The sequence below is a fragment of the Aulonocara stuartgranti genome (genome assembly GCF_965226115.1).
Source record: "Aulonocara stuartgranti genome assembly, chromosome: 1".
NCBI classification, from domain to species: Eukaryota; Metazoa; Chordata; class Actinopteri; order Cichliformes; family Cichlidae; genus Aulonocara; species Aulonocara stuartgranti.
The window spans coordinates 37763665-37784888 of record NC_138939.1 but is presented as its reverse complement, the minus strand read 5'-3'; the positions used below and the strand labels follow the sequence as shown (position 1 = coordinate 37784888).

Below are 21224 nucleotides of genomic sequence, written 5' to 3'. Positions count from 1 at the left end.
TCATCCCAGACGTTGCGGTGGCGTCCTCTCCCTCTCCTCGGTGGATGCAATGTGTTCGGCTCCGGCTCGAAGGACCAAATAAATGTTGGGTCTGTGTTTCCACAAGCCCCGCTAATTCTAGAGACTTGTTCATCATGAAGAAAACAAGACAGTCGATCGATCGATTATTTGCGCAAGGGAGGCCTCGTCTGTGTCCACCACGAAAATGACCCCCAGATCTGACCTCCTCCTGCTACCTTTTATTGAGAGACAGTTCACACAAAACACGTCAGAACAAAGCCACGCCCCCTTGGTTCTAAGACAAAGCATTTTATGTATATGTGTGAACTTCTGTAAGAGTGTGTGTGTGTGTGTGTGTGTGTGTGTGTGTGTGTGTGTGTGTGTGTGTGTGTGTGTGTTTTATGTGAGAATGTGTGTGTGTGTGTGTGTCAGACCTCCTGCTGACCAAAGGGTCGTAAACCCAGGAAGTTTACATCAAAAGAAACAGATCTTTCAGATAGGATGTATCTACAATAAAACCTCCCCCAGCTTAGAGTGGTTGGAGAGGTGGTCAGGATCAAAGGAATGGCTTTGATCCTACTGCTTGAACTAAGACTGTACAAATTTAAGAAACACAATGGCAACATTCAACAATTAGACTTAACAGAAGTGTTACGAACAGCTGATCGGATCGGCAAAGCGTGTTTCTGGAATATTATGTTTTTGTTCCTGCAAGCGCTTTTTATGCAATTTTTGCAAAGCTTTATGTGGAAGGAAACCATGACCTAGGACAAGCTGATGGCATAAGATGCAAGTACAACTCCTCTGGTTTCATATGCAAAACAAATTATTGCGCTAGCTTAGACGGTTCAGGTTCTACAGGGATTTAAAAATAGTTACACAAAATGGAGCGTGCTGCTCTGACCAGCTTTAAAGGGTTAACAATAACAATGTATTGAATAATGACTTTAAAAAATAATATAAAATAGTGTGCAACACCACTGAAGTTTTTTTTACCTCTCTTTTCAACCAACGGCAGTCACTCTCCTCTCCAAATAACTTCTGCTTAGCTTTCCGAGCTTCCCTCGGGTCCTCTTAATTAGCGGTCTCAAACCTTTTTTGCGCCACGGACCGGTTTATGCCCGACAATATTTTCACGGACCGGCCTTTAAAGTGTCGCGGATAAATGAGGGAGGGGCTAATAATCGGCTCAGTCATTTTTAATGATCGTTGAAAGCCCAGATCGTAATCGTGATTAAAATGCGATTAATTGAGCAGCCCTAGTTTTATTTATATAGTGCCAAATCACAACAACAGTCGCCTCAAAGCACTTTATATTGTACAGTAGATCGTACAATAATACATACAGAGAAAAACCCAACAATCACATGACCGCCTATGAGCAAACACTTTGGCGACAGTGGGAAGGAAAAACTCCCTTTTAACAGGAAGAAACCTCCGGCAGAACCAGGCTCAGGGAGGGGCGGGGCCATCTGCTGCGACCAGTTGGGGTGAGAGAAGGAAGACAGGATAAAGACATGCTGTGGAAGAGAGACAGAGATTAATAACAGATATGATTCAATGCAGAGAGGTCTGTTAACACATAGTGAGTGAGAAAGGTGACTGGAAAGGAAAAACTCAATGCATCATGGGAATCCCCCGGCAGCCTACACCTATTGCAGCATAACTAAGGGAGGATTCAGGGTCACCTGGTCCAGCCCTAACTATATGCTTTAGCAAAAAGCAAAGTTTGAAGCCTTATCTTAAAAGTAGAGATAGTGTCTGTTAGGGGTGGGCGGTATAAACGATATAAATTTGGCCAACTGTAGAGATTTTGACAATACCACGATAGCGCATGTTGATGGTGTCATCAAGTTGCGCCCGTTTTGGTCGAAAGCATTGCAGCAGCTAGCAACAACATCATCTGCCAATTATGCCGGGCGACAGTAATAGCAAAGAGACAAAGCACTTTTGGAAGATGGGGAAAGCCGAAAACTGTGCTTCCTCCACTTCCGTACCATTGATTCCTTAACCGCTGAATTCTCTCGCAGCTGCTCTATTCCCATGTTGTTGCAGTATACTAATGACTAACCTTGTATTGTGGATGGATTATCTCAGTTGTTCTCCTGACTGAAGTTTGGTCCATTTACAGCATCCTGCCATGCAATTGCATTTGTCCCTAACCACCAAAAACCCTCACGTTAATTTTTATCGAGTGGAAAAAGGTTAGCGGCCATCCTTCAACTTCACTGTGCTAATGTTATGCTAACATAGCTGTTTTGCTAGCAATCACGTAGCACATCATTTTAAACCAGCTAGCCGAACTTCAGTAACCTTACGAACGTCACTGCTGTTTAGTTTTCCATCTTCATTTATGTTGGAAGTGATAGCAGAGCTGTACTTTTTAATTTTTTCAGAAATCTCTCAGTCAGAATATGCTATATCATGTTTAGGTGGAAACTAGCGAGCTAACTTCCTGCTAACTTCTAACTCTGTTACATCTAATAAATTCTGTTTTTATGGATGCCTGGATGTGAAACTGAATTGTTACACCTGGTAAAGCAGCAACACTAATCATTTTATTAAAGATGAAAGAATTTAGAAAGTTTGTAACTCTCAGTGATGCCGCAGTGTTCGTTTGGGACCTGAAGCAGACTGAGTTTTGGACCCTGATTACTCCGCGAGGCTCCTTGCTACGGCAGCTGTAATGCTCCGGGAATCCATCAAGCGGTGCGGCTTCGTAGCTTAGCAAAGTCAGACTAAAACATTTTTGACAAATTTCTGCACCTGTGTACTACATAAAATCGGTTCGAGGTCAGTGAGCACAACCAGAATTCACAGAAGGCACATTGTCAATTTTTGAGAAAATTAAAGGAATTTAAGTGTGCCTTATAGTGTGTAAAATACGTTACAGAGAAGAGAAGAATATATCGCGATATATATCGTTACCATACATGCTTCAAATTATACCGCGATATGGATTTTAGGCCATATCGCCTAGCCCTAGTGTCTGTCTCCAAAATCCAAACTGGAAGCTGGTTCCACAGAAGAGGGGCCAGAAAACTGAAGGCTCTCCCTCCCATTCTACTTTTAAATACTCTAGGAACAATAAGTAAGCCTGCAGTGTGAGAACGAAGTGCTCTAATAGGGTGATATGGTACTACAAGGTCATTAAGATAAGATGGGGCCTGATTATTTAAGACACAAGATGGGCTTTACGTCTACCAACAACTGCTCACACTGCCAAACCAATTCACCGGACAATTATATCCATGCTCTTTGGTTCTGTCCACCAGTTCAGAAGTTTTGGCGCGAGATATGTGAAGACTTATCAAAGTGTCTGAAATGTAACATTCCAACTTCCCCCTTAGTGTGTTTGTTGGGCAGCTTAGATAATGTCACTTCAGAAAAGAATATCGCCCATATGGTTTTCACTGCCCTATGCATAGCCAAGAAAACAGTCCTCATGAACTGGAAAAATAAAAATAATCTTAATTCTAACCAATATAGAAATTATCTATTAGATTACATTAGTCTTGATACAGCCTCTGCCACCACATCAGATCAATTGCTCTGGGCCCCTTTGATCAGCTCCATCACCTAGTGGGGGTGGGGGGGTCATAGTTTGGTCCCGCCTTCACTGTTGTGATTGGTGTGGGGGTAGGGACAGGCTTAGGGCGTCGGGGGGTTCCCCGGAGGCATCTTCCTTGGGGGGCTCAACCCGGGGTAGCGGTCATGTCCGGTTAGGGGCTCTGTTGGCTCTCAGGTGACTGTTTCCTCGCGGCTGCGTGCAGCGGGGCTAGGGGAGGGTCTGTGCTGACAGACGTGAGTTACTGACCTGGTAGCCTGGCTGCCCCTGGGTGGGTCCGGGATGGGCGTGAGGTTCTGGGGGCGCTCCGTCTCTGGGCTGGGGCCCGGGCCGGGCCTCGGGGGCTTGGGTCCTGGTTGGTGTGTTGCCGGGGTTGTGGGCGGGTGGGTGCATGGGGGCCCAGTCCTGGAGCAGGGTGCCGCCGGTGCATCGAGCCACCTGGGGGGCTCTTCAACTGGTGGGGGAGATTGTCACATCTTGCAGGAGCTTTCCTCTCTTCAGGAGCTCTCTCTGCAGGAGGGGGAGATACAGGAGAGGTGGAGGAAGATCTCAGCCTGGGTGTTTATTGTCTTATGTAGTCTGGAAGATGAGTGGATGGTGGGGTGGGTGCAGTTTTCTCTGTGGTGGGGTTGGGTGGACTGTCCCGGGCTCTGTGGGGCCGGGAGGCGCTGCTGCACTGGGCCCCGGTCTGGATGGGCCTGGGCCCCCTTTCCCTGGCGGGTCGCGGAGTATGGGGGTGCCTACTGGGGTCAGCGGGGGAGCTGGCCCCAGGGAGGGGTCACTTGCCCCTCCCTTCCTTCCCTCCCCATCTCCAGCTGCCTCCCTCTTCCTGCTCCACCACAACCACCCACACATGCAGGACCTTGGAGTAGGGGTATGTCACCAGGGTGCAGAGGAGGCTACCCCCCCCCCCCCCCCCCTCTCTGTTCCCTTCTGGCTGCCTCTGCCTCAATTTTATCCCACAACTTAGACATTCACATTACTCACACTCTCATTACACATACATATAGGATCTTGGGGGTGGGCACAATACACGGAATCCAAAGTACCATCAGGGTGTACACCTCACCCCTGGCGTCGTCGCCCACCTCTCAATTTTAAATACACGTAGACATTGAGGGCTAGCAGGAGGGACCATGCGTTTACCTGCTGCTCTCTGGCAGGTAGCTCCATGCCCTCCTGGGTTTTAAATGCACCTTAGAACACACATGCATCAACACTACAATGAGCGGGTGGAGGGAGGTTTGGAGTCTTCTCTCACCCCCATTCTCTGCGGCCTGCTGGAGCGGGGGGGCTGGGAGGAGGAGTTGGCCGTCCGACTGCGGTCTGGAGTGTGGGGCCTCCCTGCTGCTGCCGAGTCGGGGCGGTCTGCCTCCCCCCACCGCAGGGAAAAGGGTAACACCACCTGGGTCTGGGTGCAGTTCCCCCCTCCAGGGGCAAGGGTACCTAGACCCGGTTTGTAGAGTACGCTTGGGGAGTGTGATCGTGTGTACAGCGTCTCTTTATGTCTGTCTCCACGTTGGTTGAGTGTGGAGTAAGTGCATATGAGAGCATGAGGGTGGGAACGGATGTTTGTATATGTGTGTGCCTGTATGTCTGTGTCTATATGTCAGGTTGGGTGTCAGGCGCCACCTCTCTGGGGACATCTTAGGCCCTCCAAGGTTTGGAGGCCTATCTCCCCCTTCCACCACTTCCCCTGCCAGTGGCGGACTCCCTCAGACATCGGTGCGTTGGTGGTTCTTTGTGTCCGGGGATGGGCGTCCAGGTACACACCGGTTCACTCCTTGGCGGCCGCTTATCAGGGCCTGGAGCCTGGGGCTCGGTCGGGCCACTTCGGAGGTGGGGTGCCCCCGGCCTCTCGGCCTGGGGCTCGGTCACTCAGGCACGGCTGGCTGCCGGCGGAGCTCACGGGCGCATCACTGCAACTTCCCCTGGCTTCTGCTCCGCGGCTGCTGAGTGAGCCCTCATCTGGGACTCTCCTCAGCTCTTTCTGGGACAGTGGCGCGGCTGCCCCTCTGTTGGTCTTCCTTGGTCTCTTGTGTTCTTGGGGCCTCTGGATGTCTGGAGTTTTGATCTCCTCCATACCTGCTTCATGCCCTGGAGGACGGGGCTGTGGCCCCCCCACACCCTCTAGCAGATCATTACATGAAGGAACCTTTTAAAAAAAAAAAAAAAAAACAAGCGCGTCCATGCTCACAAGTGTACACACGGGTGATCACACCCACAAACTACACCCTTTTTGGCTCCTACCTCAAAGCACACTGTGTTCTGTTGATCTTATGTGCTGCACAATAATGTTTAATATTTAGTATTTACTGTCATATTCCCATATATCATTGTGATGTTGTTTATTCTATTACTCTTGTTCTCTTCTGCTTGTTTTCTTTTTTCTTTCTCAGCAGGTGATCCAGGTGATTGATATATGAATTTTTTTTTTTTTTTTTTTTTGCTGCCCATTCTGTTGGTTTTTGTCTTTTGCCCTTCTCCCCCGTCCCTCTTCTCAGCTGTTTCTCTTTCCCTCTTTCTTTCTCCCCTTCTTTCCCCCAGTCAAGTCTGTCCCGTATTCAGTAAGTGAAAATAAAACAAACAATAAAAGGTGAATCAAATGGACCATCACGGCAAGGCTGGGATGGTCAATTTGTCAAAGTAAATCCGTTGGGCATCTTTCTTTGCCTTTAGACAACAATTCTGATGGCAAAAGAGCCAAACGGGACAGGCGAAAAAATAAAAAAATAAGACATTGTATGTGAGGAGCAGGATTTTGAATTCTGAATTTGACAGGGAGCCAATGAAGGGAAGCCAATACAGGAGAAATATGCTCTCTCTTTCTAGTCCCTGTCAGGACTCTTGCTGCAGCATTTTGGATTAACTGAAGGTTTTTCAGGGAGTTTTTAGGACATCCAGATAATAATGAATTACAGTAGTCCAGCCTGGAAGTAATAAATGCATGAACTAGTTTTTCAGCGTCACTCTGAGACAGGATATTTCTAATTTTAGAGATGTTGTGCAAACTGAAGAAAGCAGTCTTAAATATTTGTTTAATATGTGCATTGAAGGACATATCCTGGTCAAAAATGACTCCAAGGTTCCTCACAGTGTTACTGGAGGCCAAGGTAATGCTATCCAGAGGAAGAATCTGGTTAGATACCATATTTCTAAGATTTTCAGGGCCGAGTACAATAACCTCAGTTTGATCTGAATTAATAAGCAGAAAGTTAGTGGCCATCCAGGTCTTTATGTCTTTAAGACATTCCTGCAGTTTAACTAATTGGTGTGTGTTATCTGGCTTCATGGACAGATAGAGCTGGGTGTCATCTGCATAGCAGTGAAAATTTATGCTATGTCTTCTAATGATGCTGCCTAAGGTAAGCATGTATAATGTAAACAGAATTGGTCCTAGCACTGAACCCTGTGGAACTCCATAATTAACCTCTGTGTGTGAATAGGACTCTCCATTTACATGCACAAATTGGAGATATTATGGTCGACAGTATTGAACGCTGCACTGAGGTCTAGCAGGACAAGCACAGAGATGAGTCCACTGTCAAAGGCCATAAGAAGATCATTTGTAACCTTTACTAAAGATGTTTCTGTGTTGTGATGAGCTCTGAAACTGACTGAAACTCTTCAAATAAGCCATTCCTCTGCAGATGATCTGTTAGCTGTTTGACAACTACTCTTTCAAGGATTTTTGATATGAAAGGAAGGTTGGAGATTGGCCTATAATTAGCTAAGACTGCTGGGTCTAGAGATACTTTTTAAGTAAAGGTTTAACTACAGCCAGCTTGAAGGCCTGTGGTACATAGCCGATTATTAGAGATAGGTTGATCATATTTAAGATTGAAGCATTAATTAATGGCAGGACTTCTTTGAGCAGTTTCCTTGAACTGTTTGGAGGAAGTAAGTATTGAAGTTAACTCAGAAAGATCAATTGGAGAAAAAGAGTCTAAATGAATATCAATGGTACTAAAAGTAGCTGTAGATAATATTACATCTGTGGGATGATTATGAGTCCTTTTTTCTCTAATGATTAAAATGTTATTTGTGAAGAAGTTCATGAAGTCATTACTAGTTAACATTAAAGGGATGGTTGGCTCGACAGAGCTCTGACTTTTTGTCAGCCTGGCTACAGTGCTGAAGAGAAACCTGGGGTTGTTCTTATTTTCTTCAATCAGTGACGAATAATAAGATGTTCTGGCTTTGCGGAGGGCTTTCTTATAAAGCAGCAAACTATTTCTCCAGGCTAAATGATGATCCTCTAAATTTGTGACACCATTTCCTCTCCAGCTTATGAGTCATCTGCTTTAGGCTACATGTTTGAGAATTATACCACGGAGTCAGGTACTTCTGATTTGAGGCCTTAGTTTTCACCGGAGCTACAGTATCCAGAGTTGTACGTAGTGAGGAGGTAAAATTATTAACAAGATGATCAACCTCTGTTGGAGTAGCGTTCAGATAGCTGCTCTGCTCTATGTTGGTACAGGGCATTGAAGATGATAACAGTGGGCGGATTATATTCTTAAACTTAGTTACAGCGCTTTCAGAAAGACATCTACTGTGATAAAGTCTACTCTCCACTGCTGTGTTATCAATTATTGTAAATGTAAATGTTATCAGGAAATGATCAGCCAGGAGAGAAACACTGTTAAATGTTCAGTTTCTATGCCATATGTTAAAACAAGATCTAGAGTGTGATTAAAGTGGTGGGTGGGTTCTTTTACATTTTGAGAGAAGCCAATTGAGTCTAATAACAGATTAAATGCCATGTTGAGGCTGTCATTTTTAGCATCTACATGGATGTTAAAAATCACCCACAATAATTATTTTATCTGAGCTGAGCACTAAATCAGATAAAAAGTCTCAGAAATCAGACAGGCCCAGGTGGACAATAGATGATAACAAAGTAAGACTGGTTTCTGAGTTTCACAGCTGGGGTGGACAGGGCTAAGCATCAGGCTTTCAAATGAATTAAAAGTCTGTGTGGATCTTTGGTTGATTAATAGGCTGGTGTGAAAAATTGCTGCCACACCCCCCCTTCGGCCTGTGCTTCGAGACTTCTGGTAGTTAGAATGACTCGGGGGTGTTGATTCATTTAAACTAACATAACCATCCTGCTGCAACCAGAGTAAATCGATTTGTTGATCAATTACTAAGTCATGTACTAACAGAGACATGGAGGAGAGAGACCTAATATTTAATAATCCACATTTCACTGTTTTACTCTTTGGTTCAGATGTGGATACTGTATTGTTCTTTCTTTGTGATTTTTTAATGTTTAAGTTGTTTGTTGCTGGTTTTTAGTTTGTTTTTTGTCTGTTTGGGAGCTGACACAGTCTCCATGGATATGGTTTTTTGGGGGGGGGTAACAGGAGCTGCAGAGAGGTGTGTAAGACTGCAACTCTGCTTCCTGGTCCCAACTCTGGATAGTCATATTTTGGGGGGGTTTAATAAATTTGTCCATATTTCTAGAAATGAAAGCTGCTCCATCCAAAGTGGGATGGATGCCGTCTCTCCTAACAAGACCAGTAGGGGTGCAACGATATTCGTATCGATATTGAACCGTTCGATACAGTGCTTTCGGTTCAGTACGCATATGTATCGAACAATACAACATTTGTAATTTATTTTATCAACTTTCCTTCTGACGATGCTGTCAGTGTTGAGCGCTCAGTGAATCTGCGTTCGACTACTCCGCCTAGGCTGCACTGTCGAGCGCAGATCCACTGAGCGCTCCACACAGACAGCATAGTCAGAAGGAAGAGCGCAGGGCAAGCTAGCGAGACAGAAGTTAAGCTCTCCTTGCAACATGGCAAGTTGAACCTCTCCCACCCTCATTCAGATCTGGCGTTTGGAATTATTTTGGTTTTCATGTGACGTATGACCCTGAAGGTAAGCACGTCATGGACTAAAGTAAAACAGTATGTTGCATGTGCCACGCAATGCTCAATTACATGGGTGGGAGCTAGTGTGTTAGCGCAGTTAGCTCGTTAACGTGTTGGCCGTCTAGCCCCATGCACAGGGCGATCGGGGTAGCTCGTTAACGGAGATTTGCCGTGTTGTGGCGTTAAGGTCATTTTAACGAGGTTAACCTGAAAGCACTAGTGGGAACACAACGAATATGACTGCACATTTACACAGACATCATCCTAGTGCAAAGACAAAAACAACAAGCATGCATGCTACAAACTTTACCCGAGTCATTTAGACAGCCGTTAGCACATGATTCTCCTTATGGGGACTTGATATGTTTAATATGCTGCTGAGAATATAGCCCAGAAGAAGCGGATAGTATAGCTTTTATTTTGGAAAGAGCCATTTCTCTGTAATAAACTCTTTTCCAAAGATGAGTGATTTCTCAATCAGATACAGGGCTCGCAAAATCGCTAGCCTGATGTCCTGGGGCTAGCGATTTTTCCAGTCGGGCTACCAAAATCTATCTCTGCCCTGCCCGTCCGGCTATTGTAGGAAGGAAAAATATATGTCAATGCTTTTGAATTCTTTCGGAAATGTAGCTGGGTAATTATGTCATTGGCATCGGTGAGCCACTGTCAATATGTGACATATTGAAATCGCGTTTGAATTTGCGCTTGTTTTTTTGCTTTCACTTTGCAATCGCGTGAACTGTGTATAGAGAGCGACAGTACTGATTGGTGAGTGATGATAATTTATGCACCAATTCCTCTGACATCGTCTTATCAATCGTTAGCTTACTATGCAAACATGACAAGTGAAATCTCCTGCAGCAAGCTTAAACATGTGAGAGGTTGATCGCGCAGAGAATCGCTGAGCTTATGTGAGTGCGTGTGTAAAAGCAGCAGTATATATATTTTAGTTCTGCTGAGCCAAATAAGACAGGTCAGGGTGAAGAAGTGACAGCCAAAGAAAAGCTTACCGCAAAACGGAAAAGTTATGACAAATCAGACTATAAGGCAAAAAGAAAGTGCAGCTTTATGGTTTCATGGCCAAAATAATTTCTGTGGCTGCAATATGACGAGCTAAATAACCAGGGGTGCAGATAAGTGGTCCGCAGGTGCGCATTCGCTGTCAAAATAAAAAACACGCACAAGGGTTAGGGTTAAATTTAAAAACTGTACTTTTGAGTTAAAATATATATTTATAATTTTAATAAATGACAAATTAAAAATGCATGAACATTTTATTTTGTATCGAAAAAATATCGAACCGTGACACCAAAGTATCGAACCGAACCGAACCGTGAATTTTGTGTATCGTTGCACCCCTAAAGACCAGGTTTCCTCCAGAAGGTTTGCCACTTATCTATGAAGCCCACATCGTGTCTTGGACACCACTCAGACAGCCAGCAATTTAAGGAGAACATGCGGCTAAACATGTCACTCCTGGTCTGATTGGGGAGGGGACCAGAGAAAACTACAGGAAGACAATTGACTATGGTTGCCGTTGTCTCTAGCGTCACATGTCTGAGAACAGAATCACCAATTACCAGAGTTTGACCCCCAGCGGGTGTGTCACCGAGTGGGGAAAAACGGTTAGACACATGAACAGGTTGGTCGTGTACCTGGGGCTTCTGTTTAAAACTATGCTTCCTCCTCACCGTCACCCAGCGGCCCTCTTTCCCCAGCTGCTTGGGGTCTGCCAGGGAACAGCTAGCGGGGCCTACTCCATCTTTGGCTGTACCAGCTACAGGGGCCTGGCTAGCTAGGGGTGAATGAAGGGTGCGAAGCCGAGTCTCCAATTCAGTAATCCTGGCCTCCAGAGCTGCAAAAATGATACATTTGTTACAAGTATCATTACTGCTAAAGGAGGCCAAGGAGTAACTAAACATCTGACACAATGAGCAGGAAAGTGCAGGAGGGACAGGTGAAGAGGCCATGCTGCTAGCGAGTCGGCTATGAGCTAAGCTAAGCTAGCGAAACAGTAAAGACACAGTGAGTGAATACTTTGCCTATAAGTTAGGTAGTGAGTACACAGAAAGTGGGCTTCGGGTGAAGCACGTGAAGATTATACTATGAAATAAGAAGGTATCTAAAAGTTCTTAATTAATTTGCCGAGCAGATAAGCTACTCAAAAGCATCCCTGTGTTTGAGCAGGAACAGGACATTCAGTAAAACATTCAGTAAAACAAACAGCTGAATAGCATTTCTTCATAAATACAGTACTTGGACTTCCAAAATCAAAACAAGACAGAAACATGACTTTTCTGGTTTCTCCTGTTTTGAGGTGACGACAGATCAGTATAATTGTCTCATGCACTCAAATTCATTTCAAAGAGTACACAAACACCACATGAACTTGCCCAAACACATCTGTGTCAACAGTACTGGTCATATTCATGCTTGCTGACATGAAACCATAGTCAGGCAGATTTAGATCTGAATAACACAGTCAGTCCTGACTTCTTCCATTATTAGGAAAACATGGCTACCACTTTAAACATAATGGATCCCAGATTTCATCACCCATCAACACAATCCTAATCCTTGATCATCATCCCATTGGAAGATTGTTTAGAAATGGACAAATGTTGGTCTCTCAATTCATTTGTTGCTGTTGCGAGTGTTAGGAGTCAGACCTCGTCCTCCTCCTTCCACCTTTCTGACAACATTTCACCATTTTATTTTGGTGAAATGTTGTCAGAAATATCTACTCACTTAGACTGCACTAAGGATGACAGAGACCATGAACACTGTTTTATCTGAGAGGAGCAGAGAAGATGAAAGGTAGAAAAAGGGTGAAGCAGAAGCTGAGCTCTCTCTGAGGGAGCTTCATACACAGGTCTAACTCTGTACTGCTTAAACCGATTCACAAACAGAGGCTTCGCCACATGCTCTGCAGGTTGACGGGTGTTTTCACAGCAGAAGCTTGAGCAGACGCTGACAAACATTAAAGCTTTGTGAAAGTTTATGGCTGCATCTATGACAGCTGATGAGTCATTAAAACAATTTCCTCCGAGGGTTACTGATGTAAAGAGTGAGAAGAAGAAGGTGGGGGTGGCACGTTGTCACAGCTTACTTATCAAAACCAAAGGTCAACTTAAGCTGCAGGGTAAAAATCAATATCATGATAATTATCACTCCTTAATTTTATTTAAACCCCAGGTCACATAAAGGCTATTTCATCCTGATCATTCTGGGATTTATTTCCACCAACTGCTATTATTACTATTTGTTACATTTTCTTGCTCTTTTTTTTTTTTACATCATTACAATGTCAGACCATCAAAATTTCACAGAACCCAAGATGATGCTTTTTCATTGCTTAGCCCTGGACCTATATACAATCAGTTTACAGCAATTTAATTTAAAAAATAAAAACAGAAAAAAAAGCAGAAAATGATCATGTTGGAGGTGCTGAAAGACTGAAATTAGCAGCTTTTCCTCACTAAATGGCCAAAGTGAAGGTGATGTAAGCTCTTCTACAGTTGTGTACTTTAATATTCCCACATTAATCCATGTGTCTAATCTTCTAATGAACTACGACGGCATATGAAGCTCAATGATGGAAGGAAAATCTTTGATACTGAAGTTTCAAAGTTGTGAGAAAAACGTGGCAGATTTGTAATGGATAACTCGGAAAACAGTGTTTTTTAGTTAAGGAAACTCATCACTTTGGGCATCAGGTTTGCCATGCACCATGCCAACGTTGACCTAATTAAATTATGCTTTTGAATTGGGTTTAGCAACAAAGAAATGATTCTCAGCTAAAATCACAAACATCATATTATCATAAGCATGCAGACTTTGCAGAGATGCTGTTGTGACCTGGGTCTATCCAAAAGAAAAGAGCAGACAAGAACAAAAGCACAATGAACAGATGCAAGGATATTACTGGTTACACCTTTGAGCTATTTGAATGGGACTTGTGGTACCACAGGACACAATCTGACTGATTATTAAAGCAACTGATCCCCACAGTGTGGAGACTCAAAGAGGTCAACATCTTAGGCAACAGCACTAAAGTTCCATATGCTATTTGGCAGATGGACTCTTAGGATAAACCTTATGGTATAGGGATTCCTGGATGCATTGATGATTTCCGTTGTTGGATGGAGGCATCAAAAACAAATAACGATGCCAAGGTTGTTGCTGACTCATATTTAAAGCGTTGTGCTTGGGTTGTTGTACAGAGAAGTTTTTTTTTCACATATCTGCCACTTTAACATAAAAAATTTTGACTCTTATTTTTTCCTACCTTCAGTGGCCCTAACATGTACCCAGCACTGTTCTTCATATTATACATTTTGCATGATCTTCTACATATTTTTAAGTTACTTGATGAATAACTTGCTTGCATCGGTGGTTTTTAATATAACATAGTAAAAAGACCACTTGGAACAAGGATAAACTTGCGTACCACTCAACATATGAATTTCCACTACTTAAAGACCAATTATGATGTCATCTTCATCATTTTCAATCCAGTCCTTTTATCTCAACAATAAGAGCAATTTTTATTTGCTAAGCTACCAAAGCACAAAAACTCATGTCCACCGATCAGGTGATCACTGAAAGGTGAAGTAAATAACACTGATCGTCTCGTCATGGTGGCACTTCTAGAGAGCAAGTGAACATTTGGTCCTCAAAGTTGATGTGTAGAATCACCAAAAACAGGCAGGCGTAAGGACTTGAGCGCCTTCAACAGGGGCCAAATATTAATGGCTAGATGAGTCGGTGAGAGCATTTCCGAAGATGCTGCTCTGGTGGGGTGTTCCTGGTCCGCAGTGGTCAGGATCTATCTAAAGTCATCAGAGAAAGGAACAATGGTGAACCAGAGTCATAAGCGGCCAAAGCTCACTGATGTGCATCACAGATTATTACGTATGGCGCTGCGTAGCAACAAACAAAGCAGGATGCTCACGCTGACCCTGTGGACTACCAAACGAGCCAACAATGGGCATCTGAGCATGAGAACCATGGACTAGTGGAGTCCATGGTTTGATGGGTCAGAGCTGTTAATAGCAGCAAAAGGGGGACCAAACACAGCATTAGTCAGGTGTTCATAATGATCTTCTTGCTGGGTGTAATTCAAGAGATGAACCCATGTTGTGCCTACACATAGGAAATAATCATGCAAAATACATTAAAATGCATCTTTAGGCACTTTCAGGTTGTCAAAAAAACAATTTGTTGACATTTCTTTAGTTGAATCTAGAGCTGGGCGATAGAACGATAACGATATGTATCGCGATATAACTTTTACTCGATAGAGAAATTAAGCTATCGCGATAGACCTCGCCGCTCTTGTCCTCTTAAAAAAAAAAAAAAAAAAAAAAAAGGTCAGCCAATCCAAATTAAGTAGCGCAGAGCCGAACCAATCACAGCCGCAGCGTCACGTCGCGTGCCTTGTTACGTACAGCACAAGTGCCAAGCCGCACGTGTGTTTGTTTGGGAAGCAGCCAGCGGGTAATGGAGCCAGCGCGTAATGGAGGAAATGAGTGTGCCGACTAGAAAAATCAACCGAGCGTGACCGAAGAGAAAACAGATGATGGTTCCAATGCCGGAGAGATTGTCGAACGGAAGAGCCATAGAAGTTCCGTAGTGTGAAGGTATTTCGGCTATTTCAAGTCTGACAAAAAACAGAGTAGCGTGCACTGTAAATTGTGCCGAAAGCAAGTCTGGAAATACAATAAACTGGTGCATGCGTCACACTGTGCGCCACGTTATTGTTTCGGTGAAATGAATTTCTACAATACTGTTACTGTTAATTCTACTCTCTGCAGTGTTTAAATGCTTACATATACACACAGTTACTGTCCCTCCACACATACGACTCGGTTCTGCTTCTATGCCCCAGCTTTGTTTACTTTTTCCCACCGAGGCTTCTAGACTTCTGATTGGCCAATATTTCTGCACGGTTAGGAATCTAGCGCCACCTGCTGCTTTGGCATGTTCATAGCAGAGTTTTCCTTCATTTCTGCCTTTATGTGTGGACGGGATTATTTTTTAAAACGAAAACGTAAAATCTCCGTTTTCAAAAATACCCGTGTACGTGTGGACGTAGCCTCAGTCTCTGACTGGAAGCGCTAATTCGTCATTCGGCTTTTGTCAGACTAAAGTAACTGTTAAAACTGTTTGAAAAGCTAAGCTATACAACAAGGAGAGATTGAGAATTTCCTTTTAGTTCTCAGTTTATTTGATATTGACAAAAGTTAGTCAGTTTTGTCTGTTCTTCTGTAAAACAAACTAAGATTTGTTTTTAGAATTAATATTTTGTTTCTAAGTGGAATTGACAATTTAGTCTGTTTCGTTTGTTCTATTTTGAAACTTAAACGCTTTAGCGGCTGCCTTTTGTGTAGTTTGCAATATTTGCCTTTATTTACAGTGGGGCAAAAAAGTATTTAGTCAGCCACCGATTGTGCAAGTTCCCCCACTTAAAATGATGACAGAGGTCAGTAATTTGCACCAGAGGTACACTTCAACTGTGAGAGACAGAATGTGAAAAAAAAATCCATGAATTCACATGGTAGGATTTGTAAAGAATTTATTCGTAAATTAGGGTGGAAAAGAAGTATTTGGTCACCTCAAACAAGGAAAATCTCTGGCTCTCACAGACCTGTAACATCTTCTGTAAGAAGCTTTTCTGTCCCCCACTCGTTACCTGTATGAATGGCACCTGTTTGAACTCATCATCTGTATAAAAGACACCTGTCCACAGCCTCAAACAGTCAGACTCCAAACTCCGCCATGGCCAAGACCAAAGAGCTTTCGAAGGACACCAGGAAAAGTATTGTAGACCTGCACCAGACTGGGAAGAGTGAATCTACAATAGGCAAGCAGCTTGGTGTGAAGAAATCAACTGTGGGAGCAATCATCAGAAAATGGAAGACATACAAGACCACTGATAATCTCCCTTGATCTGGGGCTCCACGCAAGATCTCATCCCGTGGGGTCAAAATGATCATGAGAACGGTGAGCAAAGATCCCAGAACCATACGGGGGGACCTGGTGAATGACCTGCAGAGAGCTGGGACCAAAGTAACAAAGGTCACCATCAGTAACACACTACAACGGCAGGGAATCAAATCCCGCAGTGCCAGACGTGTTCCGCTGCTGAAGCCAGTGCATGTCCAGGCCCGTCTGAAGTTTGCCAGAGAGCACATGGATGATACAGCAGAGGATTGGGAGAATGTCATGTGGTCAGATGAAACCAAAGTAGAACTTTTTGGTATAAACTCAACTCGTCGTGTTTGGAGAAAGAAGAATACTGAGTTGCATCCCAAGAACACCATACCTACTGTGAAGCATGGGGGTGGAAACATCATGCTATGGGGCTGTTTTTCTGCCAAGGGGACAGGACGACTGATCCGTGTTAAGGACAGAATGAATGGGGCCATGTATCGTGAGATTTTGAGCCAAAACCTCCTTCCATCAGTGAGAACTTTGAAGATGAAACGAGGCTGGGTCTTCCAACATGACAATGATCCAAAACACACCACCCGGGCAACAAAGGAGTGGCTCCGTAAGAAGCATTTGAAAGTCCTGGAGTGGCCTAGCCAGTCTCCAGACCTCAACCCCATAGAAAATCTGTGGCGGGAGTTGAAAGTCCGTGTTGCTTGGCGACAGCCCCAAAACATCACTGCTCTCAAGAAGATCTGCATGGAGGAATGGGCCAAAATACCAGCTACTGTGTGTGCAAACCTGGTAAAGACCTATAGTAAATGTTTGACCTCTGTTATTTCCAACAAAGGTTATGTTACAAAGTATTGAGTTGTATTTTTGTTATTGACCAAATACTTATTTTCCACCCTGATTTACGAATAAATTCTTTACAAATCCTACCATGTGGATTCATGGATTTTTTTTTTCACATTCTGTCTCTCACAGTTGAAGTGTACCTCTGGTGCAAATTACTGACCTCTGTCATCATTTTAGGTGGGGGAACTTGCACAATCGGTGGCTGACTAAATACTTTTTTGCCCCACTGTATCTGAAAAAGTCTCATGTTCCTTAAGTACATCTACCCTGTTGAACTTATTATGGGAAATAAATATTTAAATAAAAACAAGCTGCTGATTATTTCACATTTTACTTGTGAGCAACGGCACATTTAAATCTTACAAATATAGTTATTTGGCTTATATCGTGATAGATATCGTTATCGCCTGAAATGAAAAAAACATATCGTGATATGAAAAAATCTCATATCGCCCAGCTCTAGTTGAATCTATGAAAAAGAAAATGCTAAAGGCAAAAATACAATAGTACTTATTTTTCCAGACCACAGACTAATTCCAGATGTTTGACTTTTCCAACAGCCTGATCAAAGAAATGTTGGTCACGTGGTTATGTATCCCTGTCCCCGTGTCAGGGCTAGACGAGTGGTGATTAGTGATAATAATTCTAATTGAGGGATAATGAATAATGTTGGCATCTCTTTTTCTCATTGAAAAATTAATCCTGATTTGGACACTGAAGGCTTTCAGCTCAGTCGCAGTTATCTGCATCTCCCACATGTGGACTTGGCTGGATGACCCAGGTAAATTAACAGTAATATGAGTGTACATGGACGGAACTTTTAGGGTAATGTCTTTGTATTTGTTATTCATCTGAGACGAACACACTACGGACAACTGATTTACTCACCTTTCCTTCAAAAGGTTGGTCACTGCTAAGGAGCCAGCCCCAGACCTTTCCAGACTTTGTCTTTCCCTCACCAGCTGTCTCATAGGCCAGGCTGTTATTGTGACGCTGATCCAAGATGTGGAACATGTCCCTAAAATAGGTTTCAGCACTTTGAGTCTGGGTGGGCAGAGCAGGTCATCTACTAATGGGAGGGTTGGTGGTTGTTTGACCCCTTGCTTCTCCAGTCTGCATGCCTAAATATCCTTCAAAATAAGATTTTTTTTTTCGGATTTGTGTCAGCTTTCCGGTGCAGATCCCTCCCATTGCTCATTATGCTGTTGAGCATATCATAGGACACTTTTCTCAGCTGGCCTCTGGCTGATATATGAAGTTAAAAATTCTGTCCTCTGTGATTTAGCTTGCAAAACTGAATCACTGTATTAAGTGAGTGACAGATGAAACGCTGCTGCTGCCAGCGTGAGTTTAGTCCTCAGTCCACCACACTGCAAAGGCCATGCTCACTCCCAGGAGGACCCAAGATCTCGCCTCAACTGCTCTTGCTCAGATGTTGCTAACAGGCTCCGTTCTTTAATCTCCTCGTCCAGCTTCCAAATTTTCAGAGTCGATGTAAAAACGGCAGACATATGGTGCCACACATGGAGCACCAACACGCCCATTCAGGCTGTGAGCAGATGAAGCAGCAGCTTGTTCATCAGCCACAGTTGGTGGTTCGATTAGTCACCTCTCTAGCAGGTCGGCACACTAATCGCCAAACCGTGAGTCTCTGCTTCACCTCCACATGCGTAACCATCCATATTTCTGTTTCAAAGACCTCACTGCTGATTTGGACTGCACTGGTTCATACAGGGGGCTTAAATGAACCGACAGAAGCCACATTTCTGCATGTGAGAAGCCACAATGACCCGGTGTCTGCCACTGTTATGCAGACACAATGAAGAAAAAAGATATTTAACCTTTTTTTTGAAAACAAAGAAAAGGGAACCATGTGAAATAATGCCCAAATTTTTTACTCAGTTGTATATAGTATTTGTATTTGTATTCTATTTTTATCTTATTGTATATTTATTTTATTTTATTCTACTGTATATAGTATTTTATTTTATTCTATTCTGTACAGTTGTGTACTGTATTTATTCTTATTGTATTCTAATTTTTGCCTCATAACTTTTGCACTGTCCACTTCCTGCTGTGACAAAACAAATTTCCCAAGTGTGGGACTAATAAAGGTTATCTTATCTTATCTTATCTTAAATAACTAAAAACATGGAAGAATTTTAACAATGGGGGGAAAACATACAAAAATGAATGATTAAAATGAAGAGTTTAGTAATAAATAAACATGAAAGAAGATTTCATTTTTCTTTATTTTTTTCATTATCTTTTTGTCTTTTTTCCCACACCTCCTGCCTTTTTTTGTTTCACTCTAACGCTGCACTGCTTTTTTACTTTATTTATCAGTACACAACAAATATCTTACTTTCACTTTGAACCAGGAATCCAGATGAACTTCCAGAGTTTTCCCTCGGGATGCTGCATTTGCTTACTGTACAGATACCACAGTATAATGTGTAATTAGCAAGATAGCAGCACTAAGTGAAGGCTAATGAGCAAGAAAGAATATCACAAGAGCCACTGCTGTTTACTCCAAAAATGCTAAAGCCTGAGCAAAACAAATCCCTAATGGATAAATTATCAGAAACTGAGCTCTAAAGAAAGAAAAAAATAGCATTTCTCAGACACTGGATCAAAGCAGCGGGAGAGAGGAGGGCCGAGCAGACGCCGCTCAGCCTCAGAAATGTGTCAAGGTTTGTTTGGTGGTTAATAAAAGGGCCTCCTTCTTTGTCTTCTGTTGAAATGCATGCGTGGTTTTACATTCTGCTTTACTGAGGAATTTATTTTTACAAAACGTGTTTTGTTTTTGTGTGGCGTTTTATCATTTACTGTGACCAACTTAGTTGTTTGGGGGGGGAAAGCTGCTACTAAATGCAGAGTGTAAAATCCAGGCCAGACTTGGATCCATCAGAAAGCTGGATGAATCCATTCTGTGTCTTAAGAAAAAAAAAAACTACTTCCTACAGGAAATATAAAACAGGCAGCTGCCATTTATATATAAGGCCAAACTGTAATGGACAGTAACTTATGGTTACTTATGATTATCGCACTCCTGAAAAACTACAGTCCTATATTCTGCTAGAGGCAGTGATTCATACAGCGCAGAGCAGAGTTCCTGGTCAGTTGTAGCATGCTGATTTATAAATGACAGCTGACAGAGTGTGATATGTCAACAGATATTTCCTAAAAGACTCTATCATGTGCTCATGGATAAATCCTGGATATCTGTGAGGTTTAGATAGCCAGCGCTGTCCTGTAGGTATTTTAATAGCTACTGTATCCTGCACATGTTGGGAGATATTTATAAACACAAATGAATGCAGAGACAGTTTGAGTGTGCAGCACATGCGGCACAGTCATGCAATGCATTCACAAAATGTTGCTAACGAGTTTGTGTAAAACGTTGCTGGTTCAGAAACAATGATGTCATCAGCTCCATGTAATTTCATCTGATGTGCACTTGGAGCTACGGCTGCTGAATTAATGGAACTGAACTGAAATTTCCATTCTGGCTTCCAACAGAAAAAGATGACTGAAAACAAAAAGGCCTTTGGCCAACAAGATCTATTAAGAGGAACTAAAAGCCATTAAAAGTCTTCTGTTCTGGATCACGAAGGGTCTGTCACCTTGGTCGCAGCTCTAAATCACTCCCTGCGTGCGTACAGCACGGGTTTCCTGAGATGTGTAGCCTGAGCCGGGTACAGGCCACAATTGGACCTGCTGACATAGGCAGTGTAGGATACACAACACCGGGGAACCACGGTTATTCTCACACAGCCCTTTTCTGCTAGTACTCGGTCTCAGTCTCTGTCATTTTCCATTACAATTGAGTCCCACCTTATGTGCGTCAGACACATGTTGTTTTTTCAATTATTGCCATCATTGTTTTTCAAAAATGGTGGTTTTGATTTTCTTGAAGGAGTTGCTCTCACAACTCACAGTGACATCAGTGACTGGCCAATCGGTGGCATGCAGTCTGTTGC

At 43.2% G+C, this 21224-nt stretch overlaps 1 protein-coding gene across 6 annotated transcripts in view; it reads right to left on the bottom strand.

The window, feature by feature from the left end:
• Positions 1–21224, bottom strand: part of LOC309701800 (nuclear receptor ROR-alpha A-like) — a 176424-nt gene that overhangs the window by 36969 nt on the left and 118231 nt on the right. The window contains exon 1 of one of the 6 annotated variants that reach the window (XM_082526037.1): positions 11106–11133. The exons of the other annotated variants lie outside the window; for them this stretch is intronic. The gene's annotated coding sequence lies outside the window, so the exon portion shown is untranslated. Of the gene's footprint in view, positions 1–11105; positions 11134–21224 lie in introns of those variants that run through there. 6 annotated transcript variants of the gene reach the window in all.